This window comes from Lactuca virosa, chromosome 3 (genome assembly GCF_052849685.1).
Source record: "Lactuca virosa cultivar CGN04683 chromosome 3, Lactuca_virosa_CGN04683_v6, whole genome shotgun sequence".
Classification (NCBI taxonomy): Eukaryota; Viridiplantae; Streptophyta; class Magnoliopsida; order Asterales; family Asteraceae; genus Lactuca; species Lactuca virosa.
The window spans coordinates 441,505,107-441,512,989 of NC_136428.1; positions in this window are offsets into that span (position 1 = coordinate 441,505,107).

A 7,883-nucleotide genomic window follows, 5' to 3' on the forward strand; every position below is an offset into this window, starting at 1 on the left:
TTAGGAGAATTTTCTTTTGGTTTAGTGGTTAATGGACTTAGTACAGCAAACCCCTGTGCAAAATTAGGTGTTTTAAGTGACCCATATGTGTTCGACAGATTCTGGTCCCGATGTTCATCCTACTCGCCGAGTAGGACATGAACTCGGCGAGTAGGAGGCTATACAGCTCTGTTTTATTCAATTTTAATTACTGGGTTTTGTTTGTTTGTGCTTTCTTAATGTTGTCATGCAGGTACCATGTCCAGACGAGGTCAGTCTTCAAGAGGGGGAAGCCAAGGGGATATCCCGTGGCTCTCGTTCCGCCAAATCACATCTAAATCGTCTCAAGCCCGTGCCATAAACAAGTTAGAAGCTTTAAAACAGAAAGATATTCATTTACCCAATGCAGTGGATTGGGATTGGATGGGGAAAGTTGGTTTGGAAGAAGAGCTAACACCATATTTGGTGAAAGAATGTAATTTGGGGGATTCAACCATCATATATGATGGTTGGTTACAGCTTTTCAAAATTCAAGAACAAGTCTACGCTGAATTATGTTGGGAGTTTTTTGCTACCATCTCATTCCGAGGTGGTAGTAAGTACTACAATCCCAATGTAGTTTCCTTTTCTCTTGGTGGAGAGCTGCGACAATGCAGCATGGCTGAATTTTCATGGAGGCTTGGAATCTATGAGCAAAGCACTATGTTGAATGAAGATTTTGAAGTTTTTTTAGAGAATTGCCACAAAGATCTCCCCGAGGGAGTGGTTGCTTCTACCTGGTGGAATACTATTGCTAACCGGGTGTACATCCCATCTACCGCACAGGAGGGTCACATACGTTCACCGATCCACCGTCTCATTCATCGGTTCATTGCTAGCACGATTAATATGCGAAAGGACTGGGACAAGGTCCCGACCCTTGACATCTTTTATCTTTGGAGTATTATTACTCCCGATGTTTTCTGCAATCTCCCCTATCGCATAGCCAAGTATCTTGCTGAAGGGGTTGTTAAGGAGAAGATGAACTCCAAGATTAATAGAGGGATGTTTGTGACGAGGCTTGCAAGGTCATTTGGGGTATTAGATTTGCAAGAGTCAAGGGCGCTGACGGTCATTTATCCCCCTCCGTTCAACACCGCATTATATAGGAGGGAAAGGATTGTGGAAAAATTTGGTGATTCTTTTTCTATTCCTCGTGCGGATGAGCCGGTTAACTCCGAGGAGCCGGGAAGGCGAGTGAGGCAGCGAAGTGAGCGGGTACGGGAAGACCCACCGGTTATTCCGGTGGAAGAAGAGAACGATGGATGGAATCAACTTGAGTACCGGCGCTACTTGGATGATATTAGAAGAGGAGTTAACTATAACAATCAATCATTTGACTATCTCTTCCAACAAATGAACATCGCACCGAGACCTGGACCCGGCTACCCCTACATCATGAGTTGGGAAGAAAGGATGAGGAAAGGCAATGAAGGAGGAGGAAGTGGAGCTGGAGGAGCCGACGTAGATGATGAAGAATGAAGAATGTTTCTTTTGTGTTTTTAATTTATTTTCGTGATGTTTGATTTGGACCACTTGTTAAACTTGGATGATTTTATTTCTCGTTAGGACTTTTGGTTGCTTTCAATTTTGTCTGTTTTTTTTTTTAGGATTGGAAGGTTAGGATGCATTTAGAAGTCTTATGGGTCAAGGTTCAAGTCAAGAATGTTGAATTGGGAGTGCGAAGTCTTTTCCATTAAGTTCGAGTCCGTTAGAGTTGGGAGTGTAGAGTGCTTTATTACTGAAGTAATTAGAAAAAGAGTCACTGAATTACCCCAATCCAGCACTTCAGTCGAATGGAAAACTCAGCGCCTACTCGCCGAGTGCACATACCCTACTCGGCGAGTGCATGGACTAATTCACGACTTCTCTGCCAGTTAGCAACATACTCGCCGAGTACACGACTTACTCGCCGAGTCCATCATCATTTTTCGGATTCCAGAGTTGTTTTGGGCACGTTCATTGCAGTTTTATCCAACTCTTTCATAGAGGATCATTGCTGAAGGTTTCTAGGAGCTGTATCCTACATCTTTGACTCATTTGCAAGTCTACCACACGCGACATGACACCCAAGACATGGATGAGCTGTTCCCATGTTTAAAGTCATTCAAAAATGGAGCTACATTGAAGATGATCAGCCTCGCCACTACTATTCCAGGGGAGTTTGTTCCAATTCCCTCTTTATTTTTTATGTTCTTATTCATGCATAATATGGAATGGGGACATTGCATAAATTAAGTGTGGGGTAGGGGGTTGGTAACATTTGGTTAAAATTTAGATTAATTTTAAAATTTTGCATAAAATTGCTAGGGCTAATTTAGATAGTTTGGTAAAAACAATTAGGGATCATGCTAGTATTATATTTGATGATTCCATGAGGACCCAAATGTTTAGTTGAGCCTATATACGTTCTAGTGCATTTGTGGCTCCCTTATTCTGGTGAAATCATGAGACAAAAACACAACCTCGCTTAGCCCAAAGGATGCAATATGTTTAGCATCGTGTACTTGAAATGTATCCAGGAAAACTGTTATCATTAATCAATAAAGGTTGAAGTTGAGTGCCCCTGCTTAAGCATGTAGGTACTGAGTGAAAAAGTGAGTTACATGAAAAAAAAAAAAGAGAATTACAAAAGAAAAGTTGTAAGAATTTTTGGAGCATCAAAGTCAAATATGAAATTAGAAGATCAAAAATTTCAAGAAATTCAAAAAGTTGAAGATACCAAAAAACCAAACAACAAAGTGGTGAATTCAAAGAGATCAAAGATCAAATGCCAAAGAAATAAAGAATTCCAAAGAGCTCCAATGTGGTATCATAAATTGTAATTATCTAGATTATGTATGCTTGGGTTACTCAACCAAAAACACCTTGAGGTTAAGAGGTTTTCTGAGGATGGATTCGGAAGGATGCATAAAATGAGCATAGTTCGGGGTGAGTGGACGAATGTTTATGAGGATTGTGAGTATTTAGAGTATGGGGTGTTATTAGGAATTTTAGACACAAATGTGCGCGTTGCGGTCTTGGCATAATGGCTGGGTTCGACGTGAGTTGTCCTATGTGATTCTAATATGTTAAAATTCAGTTTTGCTTGGGGGCAAGCAAAAGTCAAGTGTGGGGTATTTTGATATGTGCATAATTAATCATATGTTTAACATATATTTCTATTCATTTTTGGCTAATTATATGCATAATATGGACAAAAGGTACTTAATAATGCTTATATTGTGTTTTCAGTCCAAAAGACATGCTTGGAAGCAGAAGGAAAAAGGAGAAGCAATTAGAGACCAAAGAATGAAGGAAAAGGGAAAACTACACACTTACTCGGCGAGTCCACGCTAGTACTCGGCGAGTTCATTAGAATGTTCCCGAAAGAAAAGTCAAGATTCCTTGCCGAATACGGAGTCCACGCTAGTACTCGGCGAGTGCACGACCTACTCGCCGAGTAGCCCCTGTTTTGTGATAATTATAAATAGCGGGTTTTAATCCGATTGAGGGACTTCTGGAACCTTTGGGGAGAAGCAAGCTGCGATTGAAGAGCCAGAAGAACCCTAGAGAACGAAGATATAACCTAGAATCCAATTCCGAAGAAGATTTGAGGCACATTCTCATCATTCTACTTAATCTATTGTTTCTCAATTATGGTTAGACAATTAGAATTCGTTTTATTGCTGTTAATTACCTCAATCATGAGCTAAAACTCTTAAACTTCTGTTTGGGGATACAAAATTGATATTATGGTTTGATTTTATGGTAGGATTAATTTAATATTGGTGATTTTGTTGATTCTAGCTTGTTAAAGAACATTATGTGTGAATAATAACTAATTTTCTGTTAATAGGAAGATAATTAAATAGTATGAACGTCTTTTAATTATCAACCCCATATGTTTATGTGACCACTTTATCATATGTCTAGGACTAACGAACGTGAAACTAGAATTAATAAGAAAAATTAGGTAAATTCATGTGTGAGCTTGTTTGATGACCATCAGCAAGAGGTTAACTAAAGGACCAATTTAGTTAGCTATTATAAGTCTAAATTAACCCGAATAAATAATCTAGTGAATTAAATTAAATTAGACAACTGATCACTGTTTGAGTTAGTTTGTTTTCTAAGGATTGTCGTAGCGAACGCAAGGCTAATCACTTGAATCGGTAGCCAATAGAAGAATTAATCCATTGCACTATTACCATAATATCAACCATATGATCAATTGAGTTGAACTAAACAGAAGTCCCTTTTATTATTGAATTCAGTTAAATATTTGTTTTTCTAGTTCTTAGCTCAAGTAGTATTAGTAAGTTTCTAGTCTTGAAAAACTAGAGAAAACCCATATTTACTATTTAATTTAGATAAAATTAGTCTTTAGTTTTAATTTACCGTTCCCTGAGTTCGACACTCTACTTACTTAACTATACCACTAAAAGACAGGTTCACTGCCTTTGTGTGCTTAATTTATAACTCAAAAGTTGGATTAAAACCAGTGCATTTTACACACATCAATGAGTCATACTTCGTTCGAAAACAATTCTTAGAATCATACTCCAAGATTGTAACTTGAGTGACATATCTTAAAGAAAGGTTTATAACACTTGTCAAATGTAAGAGTAAAAGTGTCCTACTCTTGTACATTTGAAGTTGGTAAGTTGTGATGTTTTGGATTAAACAAAGACCAACTAAGGCCAATTGTGTGAAGTGTTTGTCTTGATAAAGAATCCGCACTATCTCTTGAATATTTGGCAAGACAGTCTTATATGTCAAGAGGATAGTAGGAGTCTTAAAGATCCTAAAAAGAATTTCAAGAACTAATCAAGAATAAAACCTGAGGTTCTTCACTAGCACACGACTTGAGGTTTATAACCTATCGTGTTGACATATTCTGTGCCCATTCCAGTTAAAGTTGGCTTTGCATAGGAGTTCTGAAAGTTCTCAATTTGTTGCATAACAACTTGGAAGCAATGGCAGGCCCTGTACTGCCAGGTGGCAAGAAGTTAAGATTGCATAAGTTCAGTCCATATGAGTTTGGATTTGTCATTATCCTTGTCTTGTGACTATGGTTTTGATGATTCACTTGGATAAGAACACATACACCATAAAATCTAAGGGTCATAAGGTTTCTCTCCGATTCATGAAAATGATGGTGAGGAAACACTTCCACGAAGTAGATTTGAAGCAGATGGCAAAAGGTCTAAACAATTGAGACTATGATTACGACATCCCTTTTCATAGTTCTGAAATTGTTTCGACACACATGCATGCTATCTAAGGAAAGGTGTATGATTTTGATAAAGTTTTATCAAAGCATCTCGTATCAGAAATCTGAACTTTGGTAAAAAAGTCAGTAAAGTATTGATTTCTAGAAGTCCAGCTGATTTCTGAGTACATGCCAAAGCTAGTGGGAGCATAAGTGTTATGCTAATAATCATCATGTTAGTGACAGCATGATAATTATTGTTAGTGTTGCAAGTTAGCAATGTTAATTATAGAAAACAAAAGTTTCAATTCGTGAGGCTGTAGGGATTGAAAAAGCTGTTTTGCTATAATTAAGGGAGAGGATATACTTCATTTCAGTTCTAAAGGCTTAGATTGAGACCTTAATCATCTTTAGTCAAGAATATGTCTATCATTTCAGTTCTAAAGGCTTAGATTGAGACCTTAATCATCTTTAGTCAAGAATATATATTTGAATTTCATGTTGGATTGGTTCAACTTAAGGAAATTCTATATATTGCGTTCTCAAAATTCGATTATGATTACGGCATCCCTCTTCATAGTTAAATTTTGAAAACATGGAAAATAAAAATATTGTAGCAAAAGACTAGTCTAGAATCATGTCTTTATGTGAGACATCATGAATCGTGTACCATTTGCTTTGGATGCAGGATCGATTGCATGTGCTATAATATTTGTCATTTCTAAATTTTTCCAAATGCCCAGAGGCATTAAGAAGGGAAAATGTCTAGAATTGGATATGACTAAAATGATTAAGCAATTGTCGAGGACAATCCGAGGTTTACCAAAGATTGGTTGCTCAGGGACAGTTTGAAGTATAGTGCTAATTTTGGAAGGACCATATTGACATATTCTGAAAAGAGGCATCTCTTATTCAGAAGTGATAGTCAAAATGAGAATATGGAGTTGTCTCCATAGGTGGAAGTTATATGTGTAAGATTAGAAAACTTAATGCAAGAAGCATGTCCAAAGCAATGTACTTTGAATATGAGACTTAGTTTCCATGGAGTTGATCTCCATTGGAATACCTTATAATGACTGTTGACAAGTCTTTGTGACTTTGTACATATTCATTACAGAAGGGTCAGTGCATATAAGTTTAAAATCTAAACAGATTTCGATAAATGATAGGAATTTGAAATTCTCACATTTTTCGATAAGGATTTGGGAGTGTGAAATTAGAATCATTGAAATTATGTTCAATTGGTTTATTTCACAAAGTAAGGATCATAGACAAACATAGAGTGCATACTTGGTGTATGGCAAAGCTATTGTTTAAGAAAAACATAGTGTACATGCTTGGAGCATGGGACAACTAGTGTTTTTAATTCAAGTATAAAGTTGATAAAACTGAAACAATGAATAATGAGTAATCAGTATGTTGATAAATAAAAGTGTTTATTTATATTCATAGGGTTTGATACCATATTTGATTCATTTATTTTTGTGTTTTACTTTGCATGTTTTGACTTCCAGAATAACTAAGTCGCTCTTCCTGAATGATTAAGTTATTCAAACCATCCACAGTCAGTCATATGTTGGAAGTAGATATGAATCAAGACTGTCATGGGTTGGTTTGTAGAGGTCCAATTTGGTGGACAAAGTGGTGCTACAACACTCATGAGTGCTCATAAGTTCTGAGTATTGGATTCAACCCGCGCTCATTTGAATCACTTCATGGATTTTATCACGAGTGATCATGAAACGATAATATCTTATATTCTTAAAACCTAGAGATATGAGTTGTTACTATGAGTTGGTTATACATTGATTGCACGAAAACGCATTTGGTAACTCGATGTTATAAAACGTGCCTTTGTGTATGATTCAACAAGTAGTAGAACAAGCCATATGAGTCAAAGTTTATCCATTCCTTTTACCTTCGGGATAAAAGCGACATATGTGGGCCCCTCGATGATTTAGCGATGACACATGTGAGTGCTTGGCCAAGCCAGGAATAATTTGATTTGTTCAATCAGCCAGTCATCATAAATCGAAAATCGGGAAACAACAAATGGACAGAGAGAATGATTATAATCCATGTCTCAGTCCATATGATATCTAGAATGGAGGAATATATCATCCCTTATCTAATGGACAAGTCATTGACAAGGTCAGAGTTCGACAGCGGCTTTAAGAGCTACGATTGCCAGTTAGGTTTTGAACTCATACTCAATAATAGTTTTAGACTTATCTAAGTGGGAGACTGTTGGATTAATGTCTAAGTCCATAACTATATTTGGTATGTACTTGACCCGACCCGGTATGGTCCATTTGGGTTGCACTTCACCGACACAATTTATATGGATAGTGTTTTGAGAATAGTATATTTATGATTTATATTAATATATTATAAGTTCTAATATATTAATATGGAATCATATTATTTAATTAGTATTGATCAAGAATTAATTTAGAATTAATTAAGTGATCAAAAAGAACTAATTAAATATGGACTCTTATATATATATGGAATGGGCCAAGTTCATTTAGGTTGGGCTAAGCTTTCATGGATGGTCCATGGAGATTTTAACCCATGGATCCTATGTAAATGAAAGGTCATGGGTATTAGGGTTTACATGGATGTAACCCTAATCCTCCATAATATATAAATGGGTCATTGGCTCACAAAA